The sequence below is a fragment of the Ipomoea nil genome, unplaced genomic scaffold (genome assembly GCF_001879475.1).
Source record: "Ipomoea nil cultivar Tokyo-kokei standard unplaced genomic scaffold, Asagao_1.1 scaffold3170, whole genome shotgun sequence".
NCBI lineage: Eukaryota > Viridiplantae > Streptophyta > Magnoliopsida > Solanales > Convolvulaceae > Ipomoea > Ipomoea nil.
In genome coordinates this window covers 305,543-324,964 of record NW_017619598.1, presented here as the reverse complement: position 1 = coordinate 324,964, position 19,422 = coordinate 305,543, and the positions used below count along the sequence as shown (strand labels likewise).

At 32.5% G+C, this 19,422-nt stretch overlaps 2 long non-coding RNA genes across 2 annotated transcripts; both read left to right on the top strand.

Moving 5' to 3' along the window:
• Positions 1–13,501: 13,501 nt before the first annotated feature.
• Positions 13,502–14,278, top strand: LOC109167870. Its single transcript, XR_002051929.1, has 2 exons — positions 13,502–14,051; positions 14,184–14,278. It is a non-coding gene; the product is annotated as an uncharacterized LOC109167870 (long non-coding RNA).
• A 4,091-nt stretch (positions 14,279–18,369) lies between these two features.
• LOC109167871 lies at positions 18,370–19,126 on the top strand. The gene is made up of 2 exons (XR_002051930.1): positions 18,370–18,899; positions 19,032–19,126. It is a non-coding gene; the product is annotated as an uncharacterized LOC109167871 (long non-coding RNA).
• Positions 19,127–19,422: the final 296 nt, after the last annotated feature.

Sequence of the window (19,422 nt, the reverse complement as noted above, 5' to 3'; positions counted from 1 at the left end):
TGTCTTATTATGCCTTTAGAAATGCATAAATTTATGATGGAATTATATTAGTTCCTAATTAAGTTGGACCAATGCATAAACTTTAGTTGCGGTAGTGCCTGAATTTAAGCACGTTTAGTCCGTTAACTTAATTCATCAATTTAAAGCCTTAACCGTAGGTGAATCTACAATCTTTAGATCTTCCAAACGATTTTACTTCAAACATGAGAACACATAACTTAGGGAAATTTCTTGGGGAGGAATACTAGTTCTATGGCCCTGGCTTAAAAGCCTTGTTGCTACTAGTCCCCTTGCGACGCTACTCTGTCTAAGGAGTTGGTATTTAACCGAGCTTCGTCTCGACCAACTTTCCTGGGAGTATACCTAATAATTGTCTATCATGTGTTGGTTTAATTTGTTTGTTAGGCTTTAAATTCCCCTTTTGCCAACTGATTACAATTTTAGATTAATTAAAGAGCAGCCACATGCAGCATCTTTAATTTACTAAAAATTGTCTATGGTTTAAATTACATAAAGATGGCAATGATAAGTGTCTATTGATGTTATAATTTTAATGAGTTGGGGAGTAGCCACAACATCCTTAATTAGCTAAAATTATATATTAAGCAGTTTATCTTGATCACATACAATTTTGGACATATCATTTGTGATTAATTGTATGTAATATGATGGAATTTAGCCCACAGGCAATTTCGTTATATTTGTATAGTTAATCAGGATGAAATACTGGACTACGGTCATAATTTAGCCCACAGGCAATTATGTATCGGAATGTGGTTTAGTAGTTTTATCAGTGATGATAGAAATAAATTAATTTTATTTACTTTATGGTTATTTGTAAATAATTCTCATCTCTATCATAAAGTTTAATTTTATGATGTAAATTTTTAAATCATATTTCTTAATTTACCCACAGGGATTAAGGAAATGAACATGATTTCTTAAGTTTTTTTATCATAATAGTTGTTGTGAATCTTATTGAGTAAAACTTTAGCCTACAGGCAAGTTTTATGTCACTTGATTCTTCAACTTATTTGATAATTGTTTCATCATAAAATTTCAGTTGGATCTAATTGAGTAAAACTCTAGCCCACAGGCAAGTTTTATGTCACTAGATTCTTCTGTCTATTTAGTAATTGAGATAACATATTATCATAAGGGTTTAGTTGGACTTAATAGAATTAAAACTTTAGCCCACAGACAAGTTTTATGTCAATAAATCCTTTAACCCATTAGGTAATAATTTTATCACAATTTCTTAGAATTTATAAATTTAGTTCAATTATAATTCTAAGTTTCATGGTTTGCATTGGCAAAACATGTATTCAGTCACTTCCCAAAATTTAGCCGCCTTTATTAATTGCTTCACGAACTTACTTGGTTATTTGGATCAACTATAGTAAGTTATGTGATGTGATATACCTCTTTTGGATTCCAAGACTAAAATATACGTTTTGAGCCAAATTCTAACTTGGTTTTGGAAGGTGTGTTTTATTATTTTAGTATGTCCAACTAATGGTGGGGAATTAATATCTTCATTATTTAGTTGGACTTTAATTGGAACCAAAAATTGATTATTTAGTATGTCCAACTAATGGTGGGGAATTATGTCTTCATTTGTTAGTTGGTCAAATCAATTACGAGTACGTATATCATTAATTTTGCTAAAGAATATCTTAATCAGTGGGAGTGATCATTTAGAAAAAGATCATTAAGATACTCTATAATCAGTGGGAGTGATCATTTAGAAAAAGATCATTAAGATACTCCATTAAAGATTTTGGATTTATTTGACTTCATGCATCCCGTATTGGATTGTATGTAAAACAATAAGTCCAAAAGATTCCACAAGTATTAATATTGTATTTGTTCATATAAATTCATATTGGTTTAGCAACATATTTATGAAAAATGTTGTAACAATATTGAGAAGTTTATTAGAACAAAACATATAACTTGTAGTGCACTGTTAAGTAATAAATTCTTCAGCACGCATTTAATAGTCTTTAGTTTCTTCAAAATTGATCCTAGGCCATTTTGGTTTGTAAGGCTCAAGACAATTTTGAGAAAAATAAAAGTAAGACTCATAATGTTCAGTTCATTTTGAGGTGGACCTTAAGATTATTTGGGAAGTTATGGTGTATGTTTAAGATTCCAAATTTATGGACTTAGAGTTTTGGTTTATTGTCTAAGTTATTGGAATGCTTCTGTGACTTGACTATCTTTTGGCTATTTTGATGAGTGGGAGTGACAGACGTGTCAACTCTAAGCTCTTAGCCGTTAGAGGTAGTACTTATGTTAACTTATAAAGAAGTCATGGAATTTATAGTTAGCACTATGCTAATTAAGAGATCTCTACTTAAGGCATGCTTTTAAGGATATTAGAGATCATACAGTGTACTCTTTTGTACAATTTGGATGGTTTTCTCTCTTAAGTTGCGCATATATAGCATATATATATATATATATATATATATATATATATATATATATATATATATATATATATATATATATATATATATATATTTTATTTTGAGAAACATCCCTTAAGGTACCAAGAATAAACGTTGGGTTTATTCATAAAGGATTCAAGTTGGGGAATAAAAATGCATGTGATCACAGGAGATATTACTCACTTATTCAGTAGAGGACATATTACTATGATTCGTGTGTTTCATTCTTTAATGAGAATTGTGCTAGTACTTGCACCAAGTGGGAGACTGTAAGACTTTCCCGTATAATATATATTATATATTATGGGTCTTACTTATGTGGTGCAAGTGGACTAGGCCCATTAAGTAATTGGTTGGGTTGGACCTTTAGGTTTAAGTCTTATATCCACCAATGTGCCTATATAAAGCTTGTATTGATGGGATACAAGATACATGAATATTATATGGTACTCATACTGCTCAGAAAATACCAGTACACCATCTAGGGTTCTGAGTCAAGTATGAGACAAAACGGCTAACCCTATTCTGCAGATCTACCGTTCAAGAGGCAACACAATATGATATCAACCATGGCTGGAGATCTACAATGCTTCCGCTTCCGCTGCTACGAGTTAAGTTTCTCGTAGATTATACTCTGTATATTTAGATCTCACATGCACGACACTAAGGGGCATTTCTCACTTTTAAGGTGGATGGGACACATGGTCCCGTCCCCATTCGTGTGTGTTTCCAAATGTAAAACACGTATTCGTCTAGCCAAAGACGGTAAATGTGGCGCTTCTTGGGGGGCAACCCAAGTAATAAACGCTTTTCTTTCATCTGCACTTTTTCTTTATGTTTGTAGTTGCTTTGTAGGTTTGTTTTGGAGCTAACTTTTCAGGTTAAACGCTAACGAAGCATCAAATGAGCCAAAAACAAAGCCCAAAGAAAATGAGAAGCCACAACGCACGTTGTGACCACTACTGGAAATTATGAAATTTTTGACCACCTGAAAGTGATCTTTAATCAAGTCGAAAGCCTTGTTCCGACCACTTTTGGTAACCGGAAAAACCTTTGTTGCTATTTTCGGCCACTTTTGCTTTCAACTTGATTTAAGATTACTTTCAGGTGGTCGGAAATTCCATAATTTCTAGTAGTAGACCCGCGTTGTGACACTAGCCGAACAATCAACGTGAGATAATGGAGAGGGCAACGCACGTTGCCTGGACGTTGTGGAATTTCTAGAAAGTTCAACGTGCGTGGCAACGCACGTTGCTACGTGCATTGTGATGAAGGCCGAGAGTTCAACGCACTCTCCAACGCAGAGGCAACGCACATTGTGAAGAAGAGGGAAAGAGGAATATTTCCAATAAGTTCAATGTGGACGGCAACACATGTTGCTACGTGCATTGCAACGTCAGGTCTTGAAATCCGCGATTTAAACCCTACCAAAACCCTCATTCTCCCATTCTATTCTCTCAATTCACACAAGAAACCTCACCAAAGACAAGGTAACCTCTAACCTTGCTACTTTCTTCCTTATTTGATGAGTTTTCAAGTTCCATTTTGTGTAGACCTCTCCATCCCTAAGGTACAAAGCTTCTAATCTCCATTCTCGATTGTTGAATTTTTCTAAGCTTTCTCTCTCTAGGCATGCATGCTATTTTATGTGGTATTATGAGATTTTATTTATATATATTCATGAATAATGATTAGCTTTGCATGAGAGATTGTATTGTAGCTTTGTAGGAAAATAGCAAAACACTGTCAATTTCAGGGCATTCCGGCGACAGTTCGGTAGAACGATCATATCTTGAGCTAGGGGTGTCCAATTGAGGTGATTTCAGAGGCTGTGGTTTGGAAAGTTCAAGGGCTACAACTTTTGTGAAGGCAATGATGGCAGATTCGCAGCAACGCAACCCGCAACGTGCGTTGCCCGTACATTGTTGCGGAGGCCGAAAGGGCAACGAGCACCGCAACGCACGTTGCGATGAATGTTGGGATGTCAGCGCGGAAAATACAGATTTCAAGCCTATTTAAAGGCTCGTAATGGGGTCACTTAGGGGAACTTCTTTTTCCAATTTTTTCATCTTTCAATTCAGCACTCTTAGATTAGGTTAGATTAGGGTTTTACATTTCCTTTCATTTCCTAGATTAGATTTCTACTTTCCCAACCCTAGCATTCATTGTTCAACATTTCTATTGGATTACAAGCATCTAGATTGAAGAATTGGGTAACCACTCTTCCTTGTTCATATTTCCTATCTAATTTATGCTTTGTGATCTTATTAATGATGATGAATTGCTAGATTTCTAGGATTTGGATGTGGATTGGATTGTGTTTGTGTTCTTATGCTTTGAATGTATGAATGATGAGATTGATTGTATGTTTTGGCTTTTTACGAATCTATTGTAGAGGAGTGCATATTGATCTCTTTCCATTAACGGCGGTAATGGTTAGATGAGTGTGAGAGTGGTGTTTAGCAAAAGATTGCACTCTCTTTAGTCTTGCCCTTGCAATCCCCTTCCTACGACCCGAGAGGGCGAGCTTAGGGGAGGAGACGGTAGGCCGCCCACTAAGTGTTTGATAGAATGCCTCGCCCGACGTAGGGAACGAGAGTTTAAGTGTGACGCCACCTAATGATGGTGCCTTAGGTTTCCCTAGGTTTAGCCCAGCCGTATACCCACTCTTGTCTACTTAAGACCTATGAGTGCGCAAACCACAAGCCCAATTCCATCCAAATCCCTGTTTTTACTTGTTTGTATTTCTTTCCTTTGTTTTCCTTCACTTTCTTATGTTTCTCACTTTCCCACACACAACCAACATCCCCATCTAGCACCTAGACCATCTTTATTGATCATTGTGACAAAGGGTTGTCTTGCATTTCACTTGCTCTGACTTTACATCCTTAAGTTCGACACTCGGGAGTTTCCCAATTTCCGTTTACACCTTCCTTTCATATTCCATCCCATACAAAACTAAATTCATCATGTGGAATTGTTGATAAATTTCCATGAACGACTAAATCATTAACAAGGGGACTTTGTGATGTTATAGCTTAAAAATTACTTTGAAGCACTAACAATCTAACATAATAATCTTAATAACATGCAAAATATATTTAAGTAAAAACATGGAATGTTTCTCTCTAATCATAGATGTGTTGATGCATATGTTAATCCGTTTATTATGATATACTATTTATCATCTAAATAATTCGTGGTAATTACCAACCGGATTTAACGTCTAAATTTATTATGGTAATTAAACATATAGAATTCCTTCTTACGATAATTTTATATTTTTTTTTACTTCAAATAATATCAATTATCCGTGCACTTCCTTTTTTTTTTTTGAATACTATTGACTCTATTACAAGGTAGTATCTGTTATATACTTTCTCTATCTGTTGCAGCTTAAAGAGTCAATATCCCACCACCGGGGTTCGGTCATGTGACCTTCCCTCAATGGGAGCTACATAATACTTTTGAATACTATTGACTTTATCACTTTTGAATTAAACTTTTAAAATTATGGCAATTAAGGAATTAATACTTTCCATAATATAAATTGTATCTAATCACTTAAGAAATTGATAATACACATATTACGTACATAATTAAATAAGATTAAAAAATTAGGATAAATATTCAAATTCAAAGATTATTACGTCCATACAATTATCCAAATTATGCCAATTCACATATTATTACACATATAAAATTATGACAATGGTTACTTTTGAATAAAATCTTAATAATTATAGTAAATAAGAAATTAATTCACATATTATACTTTTATTAAATAGTTTTATATACTTGCCATAATATAGATTTTATCTAATCAATTAAGAAAATTAGTGGTACACATATTACCAGGGACGGAGGGAAGTGGATGCTTAGGGGGGCCTTGGCCCCCCTCCCCCATCCCAAAATTTTTTAATACTATATAGGTATTAATTTTTTTAAAAAAATATTATATAGAATTTTTTAAATTTTGTTGTTTTTAAAAAATATTTGGCCCCCTCCACTTAATTAATCTTACAGGTTAAGTTATAAATTTCTTCATCTTCTCAACTTTTTCAGTTCTCTCATATTTCAAATTATGTATTCCCTATATTGTTGACTCACATTCAAATTAAACTTCATTTAACCTACGTACTAGTTTCTCTCTCTAGAACCATGCATATCTGCGGTATATACGTTATAATAAGATAATTTGTCATTAAAAAAATTCATGCATATTTTTCAAGTTAATTTTTGTTTTTTATTTTTGTTTCTAACTACTTGTTTGGTTAATTTTTGTTTCATATTCTATTGTTTATCTTAAATAATTGTTTTGTTTGATTCTAAATATATCATGGATATCAAGGTGCATTTGTTTGGCTAATTATGTAAATTTGTGGTTGTGTGATAAATTTTGTATTTAATTTAAAATGCATAATAATGTAACAATTGTGTGGTATATGTATTTGATAAAACAATTGCTATTATGTTATGTTGTGAAGAAGAAATAATCAATAGTCTTTTAAAACATGCGTGAATGTTTTCATTCTTTCAATTGTACAAAGCATATTGCAAAATAATTTAATATAGATTCAATTATAAATGATTTATTCTAAACTTTATTGAATTTGTAATGTAATAATTATTTTGAGATATGTTAACGGAATATCAATGTATTTGATTTAGTACTTCAATCGTAGTTGGCCCCCCGCACTATTCCGTTCTGGCTCCGTCCCTGCATATTACATACATAATTAAAGGAAATTAAACATACACATATTACGGACATAATTAAAGGAAATTAAACATATATATATTACGTCCATAATTAAACAAAATTAAACACACACACATTTTATTTTGTTAAGAATAATATATACTCATTAATTACCATAATTATTTATATTACATGGGCGCCATAATTAGCATAATATTAATTAAGAATAATATATATACTCCTTAATTACCATATATCAATCGTAATAAAACGACCTCATTTTTATTGGAATTAATGATAATTTTTCATGCCTATATAGGAAATTAAACATACACATTTTACGGTGGGTAATTAAAAGAAAATAAACATACACATAATACTTCCATAATTAAAGAAAATTAAATATACACATATTACGTCCATAGTTTTACTTTTTTTGGTAGGGCATATTATGTCCATATTACCAACTTGTATTTAACACTTTAATCTTACTATGGTAAGTAAACATAGAGATTCTCTTTATTTGATTATAGTTTTTTTTTTTTTTTTTTACTTAAAATAATATCAATTAACCATGCTCTTCCTTCTATTTTTTTTAGATTTTTTCCTAATATAATTTTTAAGTAATCAATTTCAACACTAATATACAAATCTTATAATTTCAAATAAATGTGCACTTTTCAATTAGAAATGTTTATAATTTCATCATTAATTTTATTATTTAGATATAGAGGAAGAGGGAAAAAGTAAATGCGATATGGTGAAAAGAAATATACTTAAAGTATAAAAGTATAATTGCATAGAATTAGTATAAATACATAATAATTATTATGGTAATTAAGCTTAAAATGGGTCATTGAATTTATTTTTATAAATAATTACAATTTAATTATTTCACCTTTTTTTCATATTTATTTTAGTAATAATATAATTACATAAATCATATTACATATAGATTTTTCTAAAATAATTGCAGACAAACGAGTCATATATTATTCAATTAATTGGGTGATACTTTTACATTAATTTTATAATTGTTGTAATGTGAAATGCCCGTTAGCCATTAGCTCCTAACCGATGAACTGATTAACATTGCAAGGAAGGTGTAAAGAGAGAAGGGAGAATGATAGACAATAGTATAGGGGGTAATCTCCATTTCATTAGCATCCAAACAATACAACATATGTTAGGATATATACAATACAAATATAACAGATACAATAATGACATGCTTAATTACTGGACCGTTATGTCCGTTACATAATAATGTCCACTAAGTATATATATTTATAACACTTCCCCTTGGACATTATTTGTCCATAGTCTTGCCTCGATAAAAACTTGCTAGGAAAACCCGGTGGGAAAAACCTAGACAAGAAAAGAGTACAATAGAAAATATATTCATGCCTCATTAAAAACTTCACTAGGAAAACTACGTGGGAAAAACCTAGTTGAAGAAAAGAGTACATGATATATGTAAAAACATATATTGTATTTGGTCGCCTCATTAAAAACCTTAACTTAAGAAAACCCTGTGGGAAAAACTTAGTTAAGGGAAAAAGAGTACAACCATAAGCCTTCAGGGCGCAAACCGCATAATCTTCAGGATTTTGGGGTTTGTCCATTTAAGCAATTCTTTTGAAACTTTTCCTCTTTGTCATTACTATATCATACTCATGCCTCGTTAAAAACCACACTAGAAAACCCAATGGGAGAAAACTAGTGAGGAAAAGAGTACATGATATTTATGTATTTATGCGTTGCAAATAGTGCGCAATTGTTAGTCTTTTATGACTTAATCTTCAGGATTTTACGTCCAATCTTCCGAATTGATTCGAGTAAATGTACTTCCCATCTCCCCCTGAAGATAACAATCTTCAAGTTCTACATATATTTCAAAACTTGAAGAGATGGATTGGACAAATCTTCTGGATTGTCTCTAGAGTAGTGTACAATAATCTTATGGCTCTTCTAGAGCTCATATAACATTTGTGCTCATTTTGATCATTTAGGGAAATTCACTGTATAACCAGTTTGGACTTGGCATTACGGGGATCAAACAAAATAGCCAGTACCCAAGTAGCCTATTAAAATCGTATTACAGTTTCTTACATAAATATCATGTCTTTGTATCTTGAAGATACCGGAGGATATGTTAATCATTATTCAAGTACTTCATTGTAGGAGGAGCACTAGATTTTGCTAGCAACTTCATCGCAAATATCATGCATGTTGCGATTATGGAACTTCTGGTTCTAAAATGGTGCTCCAACAATAATGAAGTAAGGGACTTCGAGTCCAAATGGTTCCTTATCTGCTTCAAGAGATTATTAGACAACCTTTAGTTTGATAAAAACATGACACTTATGCATATAGACATGTGAAAAGCATTTTTAGATGTAGGCTGACTGGTGTATAAAAATTCTTCAAGGAAAAACTCGATCTTCAGTCGAGATAATACTTATAGCTTTCACAAGCTTTTTATTTCAAAAAAATCGATCTCAGTCTTTAAACATGAACTGACATCATCAAGCTCTTTATATATTTCATTGATGTTTACACCATCAATATTGACTGAGATAATAAATAAGTCAATTATCAACTCTTTATTGAGCACATAATGGTACATATTATTCCTTCTACATGAGGATAATAACTTCATTCACAACTCTTTAAAGAGTAAATAATGGCACTTAATAAATCCTCATTCGGAAATTATAAACCCATCAGGAATTTTTCATAGATATTTTGTAGGTATACATTTGCTAACTTGTCATTGGAGCAAATTTTCTGGACAAATATTTTATCACTCTTTTGGAGTTCATGTGGATCAAGGTATTTTATATCATGAAAAACTATATACGTTTTTATTTGTCCCAAGTATGATGACTTCATATCAAAAGCATCAATATGAATATTTGTACCTTGATTTGCTATTCCTTATTTCATCTCATAACTTAACAGTCGCTATGACAAAGCGAGAAAGTAATAACGAGATGATAATATTCAAAAATACATCTATAAGAACAAGTATTATCCCTTAGGCTTTAAGATGCTTAAAGCTTAAATTGATTTATAATATATCAAACCAAGTCTATGTCATTTAACATATTGCCAATATTCAAATGACTTCTCGAAAGACATATTTTATACCATAAGGATATTAATGAATATTATTTAACATCATTTCCTTTTCTTTCTAGGAGAATCACCAAATCACTTTTCACAAATTACAAAAATAAGATGTGAATTTGGGAATTTTCTGTCTCAAAGAAAAGGTATTCAAAAATGATGTTTTGAAGCAGCAGACTTCTGGTCCTAACTTATCCTTTTAGGTTAAAATGGTCTTTTATCTACTTCGGGAGATTATTTGGACATAGACTAATTAGTATGTGAAATTCCTTTTTAAGGAAATGCTCAATCTACCGGTCGAGATAATACTTGATTTTCCATCTCCTTTATTTTATAAATAAGCCCCTTAATAAGTACCTAATGGTACATATTCATTTCTATAATTTCATTATTTTAAGAGGAAATTACTCAATCAATTGCTTCACTATTTTAAGTAAAGTAAAGCATTTGTACTTCAACAACAAACATGTTGTGATATTTACTTTCTTTCATTTTTGAGAATTATAAATCCATCAAGGATTTTCAGATAAACATTAGTATCTAATTAATGACCCATAGTTTCTAGGTCATGACTTTAATAAGCTGCATATCTAGAATTATTCTGCCAATCATGTAGCGGAACTTTTAATAATATTTATCATGGGAGAGTATACTTTATTCTGGGTTTCTGCGTGAACCCTTAGGCTACAGACTCGCTTTATATCTCACCACCTTATCATTCTTGTTTTCCTTCATACAAACACCATTTGTAACCTACAGGGTTAATACTTCAATGGTGTACAAAAGGAATATATTAGCAAGTTGAGCTGTATATGCTCTCTTTATATGTTAATCAATCTAGGCGCTTCTGGCACCTAGTTTTAGATCCAGATTGTCATATAATATGAGCAATTTGAAGGCAACTGTGTTGTCGACAACTTACAATATTTTTAAGAATCTCTCCCATATATATAAAAGTAGTTTTCGAAGTTAACCAGATTATAGCCATTTTCCAAGGATATTTATATCTGGTTGTTCCGCAACCCAGTATTATGATTATTTTGGTGCACCTATAAATTTACTGGGTTTTCTCGTCGTCTGGACGATCGTCTTAAAAATATAACTTTTTATGATTTTTCAAGATCTCTAAAATTTTCAAGAGTGACATAAAAAACTTTACTAGATCTAGTTGTTTGTCGATTCTTTATTTTTCTATCCCAATGAATCTCCCGTACTTCTGGCATCAAGGAGTATTGATAGATATCAATGGTCCAATTTTGGGGAATATGTATGGGACCTAGTCACTCTTTTTATGAAATAGATTATTTGGCAGATTTCTTTATGAACTTCTGGTTCAATCTAATTGGTACGTGGATTTAATTTTTGAAGATCATTTCATCAAATTTCTCGGCATTCCATTTCAATTTTGATCATATCTCCCCCTAATGCCGTGAATCGATCTTCATGCAGTCAGCATATCCATTGCATCTCTCTCAGGGGCTTTAAATATTGGAGACAATAGATGGAAGTTTAGATGGATACGCTATAGTGGTTTGTAATAGATTGGACTGCATTCATAAGAATAGAAACGCAGATTTGGGAAATGTTTGTTCGAAAACCACGTATTAGATGTAAGGGGGAATAAGGATATGCAGTGTGCCGAAATTTTTAGCATAAATATTGCATTTCCCCACCAAGTATCCGGCACATTGAAAATTTTGGAAAATAATGGTTTAGTAATAAATCATAACTTTATTAATTAGCTAAACCATTTGGGTAAGAGCATAAGATACTTGATACTCTGCCTTAATGCTTAATGTCATATAATAATCGTCGAAAAATGGACGAAGTTCATAGGATAATCCGAAAATGAGGCATTATTATCCATAAGATGCTAGATCATATCTGTCTTTTTAGATTATGAATAATGAGTAACATATGTCTACTCATCAGATGAAGGATATTTGATCAAAGTAGGATATTTGATCAGATGAAGGCATTTCAATTTATAAAAAAATTGATAGAGTAAAAGTGAAGCTCTACCGGAACCCAGAAAGGAAACCTTATCAATAATTGCAGGAAGAAGTTAAATGTTTGTATAAAGATCTTCCAAAATAAAACATCACTGAAAAGATGTTGAATGAAAAGGTAGGTCATAAATATGACCAACAAGAGCGTTTGCTTCAGGAAAGGCAAATTGGTTGGATTCAACATTGTGATGTTCATTTAGGTTTCAACAAAATGCTTCGGGGTGTGGCACGCACGTGACCAGTGACTTTTTCACCAACAATTGAAGCATATTTGCTGCTGGGCCAGAATGATGATCATATGAATGTCGTTGTCGAGATGGATCACTTCACTGTTTATTTTAGTTTCGAGAGATATTGTTGTCACCTTTGCCTTGATTCATAGCGCAACCTATTTCCCAGCACCTCTTGGCGTTGCATGACTGAGCAACATTATGTGCTTCGGGCACTGGTGCAGAGTTAAATTGGGTAATAGCCCCAAATTATAATCCGTCACTGACTTTAAAATCTTGAAAACTCAAGTTAAGGCAGTCAAATTATGTCAGAGGAAGGGCTAGGGATATTTTCTAGTTAAAACTATCCTCCAGGGATTTCAATGAGGCATAGCGGTCCTTTTTCAGAAAGGTATGCATTTTTAAGATGGTGGCGAGGGAAAAAATGAAAAATAGGGCTTTTAGCTTTCAAGGCTTCATTGCTCGTAGACTTCTGAGTAATTGCTCCCATTGAAACCAAGTTCGGTGAAATCACACATGATGATAGCAGCCAAGATCGAGATTTTTCAAAAAATCTATATATACTAAGGCTGGCTAAAAACGAAGGTCCACCTCTAAAGAATAACTCGCATAATAATAAAACTATATATTATGCTAATAAGATAAAATATGCATATGAACTCATTATATTATCGAAAATAAATTACACAAAATAGCAATTATAATTTATGAGCATATTCAATAATAAATTGAATGACAATTTGAAAGTAATATACTTCTCAATGTAAAAAAAAAAAAAAAAACAAATTGCAGCCCCAAACAATTTATATATATAAATCAAGTCCAAATAAAATATGTTGGTAAATATATCTCAAAAATTGACCAATTAAAAAGAAATGATCCATCAAAATAGGCCCAAATATTATGTTATTTTAAATGGACCGGATATGGAAGAATTAGGCCAGACCCGACCAAACATCATTATAACCCATCATCACTTTCTCCTCTTACTGAAAAAGAACCCTAGCAGTCTGCTAGAGAAAAAAAAACGCAGCTAGAGAGAGAGAGAAAGAGACGCCGAGAAGAACAGGGGTCTTCTTCCCCAGCTGCGTCATGCCAGAGAGCACCACCGCAAGCTCTCCGCCGTGGGAGGAGCCGAGCCGGTCGACGATAGAGCAATAGCGCCACCGCCGAACTCTCCGCCTACACCACTGCGTGACCATTGTCGCCAGAGATGCCGAAGATCAAAGGAGATCGGAGGTCTCACCGTCGCAAATGGGGACCAGGCCGCCGCCGATCGTTATCCATCACCACCGATCGATGGTGCAGATCGAAAGAAAAAACGGAGGTCGATCGGCCAAGAAACCACCGCAGCACCCGAGACGCGCCGAAAGATCTCCGACGATTGGAGACAAAGAAAGAAGGATAGAGAGGAAAAAGAAACTTCTTTCACAGTAAAGAAAATAGGCTACAACATAGCTTCCGGCATCAATATATTCCACAAAATCTAGAATGCAGTCTCAAATAGTCAAATACCAAAAAGGTAGATTCATAAGAATCACAAACTCACAGCAAGTATATATATTTCTGTAAAGGAATTCCAGAGACTTGTGCAGAATACAGTCTGAAACAAATTTTATTTAATATTTTTATTTATTTATTTTGGGGGTGCCAGTTAATGTGCAGAAGCTGGTGATTGAGGGGGAAAAACATGGATGATTCCCAGGGGTTGGCAAGCTATGGAGTCCGGAAAGACTCTTAACATTCAAAGTTCAAAATGTGATCTGACTTAGCTTTCTGCTATTTCCAACCGTTTATTATTAGCTCTGGAAATAGGAAGAAACAAAAGAAACAAAAGATTGCATATATATTCATACAGAATATTTGTATATGTAATCTGAAAACATACACAATAATATTACATACAGATTGTGAACAAATATTAGATAATATGCATAAAAACACATATATGTATATATGCATAAAATCGTGCATATTGAATTAAAAAATACCGTTCACCGGGTTGAGAGGCGAACTGATTAACATTGCAAGTAAGGTGTAAAGAGAGAAGGGAGAATGATATACAATAGTATAGGGGTAATCTCCATTTCATTAGCATCCAAACAATACAACATATGTAAGGATATATACAATACAAATATAATGGATCCAATAATGGCATGCTTAATTACCGGACCGTTATGTCCGTTACATAATAATGTCCACTAAGTATATATATTTATAACAATAATCAAATAAATGTACACTTTCAAATATTAGAATTATTTATAATTTTATCTTTAATTTTATTATCTAAATATAATATATATATATATATATATATATATATATATATATATATATATATATATATATATATATGTATGTATGTATGTATGTATGTATGTATGTATGTATGTGTGTGTGTGTGTGTGTGTATATATATATATATATATATATATATATATATATATATATATATATATGTATATATATATACTGTATATATGTATGTATGTATGTATGTATGTATGTGTGTGTGTGTATATATATATATATATACTGTATATATATATATATATATATATATATATATATATATATATATATAGAGAGAGAGAGAGAGAGAGAGAGAGAGAGAGAGAGAGAAAGATAGAGAGAGAGAAAAGATTATTGTAATTAAATTTTATTCAATTATTTAGTAATACTAATATTTTATAAATAGATCTAGAGATTTTTTTTTTTTTTCAAAGCATCAAGTCAAAATGTAACTCAAAATAGTATTCGTTTTAAACTAAAAATGCTAATTGAAACTTGCATTTACAAAATTTTACTTAGGAATTTGCCTGATTTTTTTAAAGTGGTTAAAATATGTAAAATTTTATTAAATAATAATTTTACATTAATTATTGATATAACTTATTAAAAGTTAATTATCTTTCAAAATCAGAATTATTAAGCAACAACATATAAAACATATTTTCCCATAAAACATATTTCAAAAAATATTTTTAAAAAACTCAAATCACAAATTGGATTAACTCCAGTTATTCTCATTAAATCAAGAAATCATGGACAACATGCATAAACTGAAGCATATTTTTTATATAACACATTTTCCTCTAAAACGTAATATTTGGACCACCGGTTGTTATACTCTTCACCGCCCCATATTTCATATCAATATCCTTTGTTGATGTTGATGGTGGCGGCCCCGGTCGGTACCCCCGGGTTATGTCTAGGATTTGGACCAACAGGTATTAATCTCTTCACAACTCCATATTTCATATCAATATCCTTTGTTGATGTTGATGGTGGCGGCCCCGGTACCCCCGGGTTATGTCTAGGATTTGGACCAACAGGTATTAATCTCTTCACCACTCCATATTTCATATCAATATCCTTTGTTGATGTTGATGGTGGCGGCCCCGGTACCTCCGGGTTATGTCTAGGATTTGGACCAACAGGTATTAATCTCTTCACCACTCCATATTTCATATCAATATCCTTTGTTGATGTTGATATTGGCGCCCCCGGGTTATGTATAGGATTTGGACCAACAGGTATTTTTCTCTTCACCACCCCATATTTCATATCAAGGCCTTGATGATCATTTTGGTTTCTGGGTGATGATGAAATAAGCACAAATAGGAGAGTGAATACAAACAAATGAAGTTGATATTCTAAATTCATTCTTGAAGACTACGGGATGCGGGTTTTTGAAAGATTTTTGCAAATATAACAAAGGGACTTTAACTGTTGTTGTGATAAATAAAAAAATGGTCTTCTATATATACACTCACTTGAATAGGTATTGATATGGATATATGTATCTACTTTTTTTTTGGATATAATATAAAACGTATACTATTCATAAATTTTCTCAGATATAGTTGGTAAAATTAATATTACGTAAATTTAAAATTTGATATTGTTATAAATATATCATAAGTAGACATTATTTTTATAACGGATGTAACGGTCATTATTAATACTATAATTATGACTTTTGTAATATATATGTATTGTCATATATTGTATGTTGTATGGAAAGAAACACTTTAATGAATAAGAGATGATCCCTCTTTCTTCCTTGTCTATTCTAAATTTTCTTACAACATATATCAATTAATAAATCATAATTATATACGATTCTATTTAATAATCATGATTAAATAATAAATCTCAATTATATACAATTCTATTACGACGATTCTATCAAATAATCCATATCAAATTATATATAAATCTTAGTTATATGTATTAAATAATCCATATTAAGTAATAAATCTTAATTAAATACGATTCTAATTAAATAATCCATGCATATTAAGTAATAAATCTTAATTATATATGATTCTATTAAATAATCCCTATCAAATAATAAATCTTAACTATATAATTCTATTAAATAATGGAGATCAAATAATAAATCTTAATTATATAAGATTCTATTATACTCAAAAATATAAGATTATATTAAATAGTTGAGATCAAATAATAAATCTTAATTATATATATAGGATTCTATTGTTAGACATGTATATATTCCCTAACAGGGCGTTTGGTTGGAGGGGGGAATTACGTGGGAAAGGAATTGTAATTCCATGGGAGTTGAATTACTGGGAATAAAGTGGGAATTTAAATTCCAGTGTTTGGTTGATAGGAATAGAATTAATGTGAATTTCAATTCCAATGTTTGGTATACATGTGAATTGAAAGGGAATAAGTAGTATAAAGTCAAAAATGTCCATTATTGTTGTTAGACATTAATTTTAGGTTAAAAAAGGAAGGGGTAATTTTGACTCATCACTATCTTTTTTTCCCAGGAATTAAAATACCAGGGGGGGACATGGGATTTTAATTCCATGAAAATGGGGGAATTGCAATTCCATGGAATTGCAAATGAAGCATATTTGCTGCTGGGCCGGAATGATGATCATATGAATGTCGTTGTCGAGATGGATCACTTCACTGTTTATTTTAGTTTCGAGAGTTATTGTTGTCACCTTTGCCTTGATTCATAGCGCAACCTCTTCCCCAGCTCCTCTTGGCGTTGCATGACTGAGCAACATTGTGTGCTTCGGGCACTGGTGCAGAGTTAAATTGGGTAATAGCCGCAAATTATAATCCGTCACTGACTTTAAAATCTTGAAAACTCAAGTTAAGGCAGTCAAATTGTGTCAGAGGAAGGGCTAGGGATATTTGCTAGTTAAAACTATCCTCCAGGGATTTCAATAAGGCATAGCGGTCCTTTTTCAGAAAGGTATGCATTTTTAAGATGGTGGCGAGGGAAAAAATGAAAAATAGGACTTTTAGCTTTCAAGGCTTCATCGCTCGTGGACTTCTGAGTAATTGCTCCCATTGAAACCAAGTTCGGTGAATTCACACATGGTGATAGCAGCCAAGATCGAGATTTTTCAAAAAATCTATATATACTAAGGCTGGCTAAAAACAAAGGTCCACCTCTAAAGAATAACTCGCATAATAATAAAACTATATATTATGCTAATAAGATAAAATATGCATATGAACTCATTATATTATCCAAAATAAATTACACAAAATAGCAATTATAATTTATGAGCATATTCAATAATAAATTGAATGACAATTTGAAAGTAATATACTTCTCAATGTTTTTAAAAAAAACAAATTGCAACCCCAAACAATTTATATATATAAATCAAGTCCCAATAAAATATGTTGATAAATATATCTCAAAAATTGACCAATTAAAAAGAAATGATCCATCAAAATAGGCCCAAATATTATGTTATTTTAAATGGACCAGATATGGGAGAATTAGGCCAGGCCCGACCCAAAATCATTATAACCCATCATCACTTTCTCCTCTTACTGAAAAAGAACCCTAGCAGTTTGCTAGAGAAAAAAAACGCAGCTGGAGAGAGAGAGAAAGAGACGCCGAGAAAAATAGGGGTCTTCTTCCCCAGCCGCGTCATGCCAGAGAGCACCACCGCAAGCTCTCCGCCGTGGGAGGAGCCGAGCCGGTCGACGATAGAGCAATAGCGCCACCGCCGAACTCTCCGCCTACACCACTGCGTGACCATTGTCGCCAGAGATGCCGAAGATCAAAGGAGATCGGAGGTCTCACCGTCGCAAATGGGGACCAGGCCGCCGCCGATCGTTATCCATCACCACCGATCGATGGTGCAGATCGAAAGAAAAAACGGAAGTCGATCGGCCAAGAAACCACCGCAGCACCCGAGACGCGCCGGAAGATCTCCGACGATTGGAGACAAAGAAAGAAGGAGAGAGAGGAAAAAGAAACTTATTTCACAGTAAAGAAAATAGGCTACAACATAGCTTCCGGCATCAATATATTCCACAAAATCTAGAATACAGTCTCAAATAGTCAAATACCAAAAAGGTAGGTTCATAAGAATCACAGACTCACAGCAAGTATATATATTTCTGCGAAGGAATTCCAGAGACTTGTGCAGAATACAGTCTGAAACAAATTTTATTTAATATTTTTATTTATTTATTTTGGGGGTGCCAGTTAATGTGCAGAAACTGGTGTTTGAGGGGGAAAAACATGGATGATTCCCAGGGGTTGGCAAGCTATGGAGTCCGGAAAGACTCTTAACATTCAAAGTTCAAAATGTGATCTGACTTAGCTTTCTGCTATTTCCAACCGTTTATTATTAGCTCTGGAAATAGGAAGAAACAAAAGAAACAAAAGATTGCATATATATTCATACAGAATATTTGTATATGTAATCTGAAAACATACACAATAATATTACATACAGATTGTGAACAAATATTAGATAATATGCATAAAAACACATATATGTATATATGCATAAAATCGTGCATATTGAATTAAAAAATACCGTTCACCGGGTTGAGCGGCGAACTGATTAACATTGCAAGTAAGGTGTAAAGAG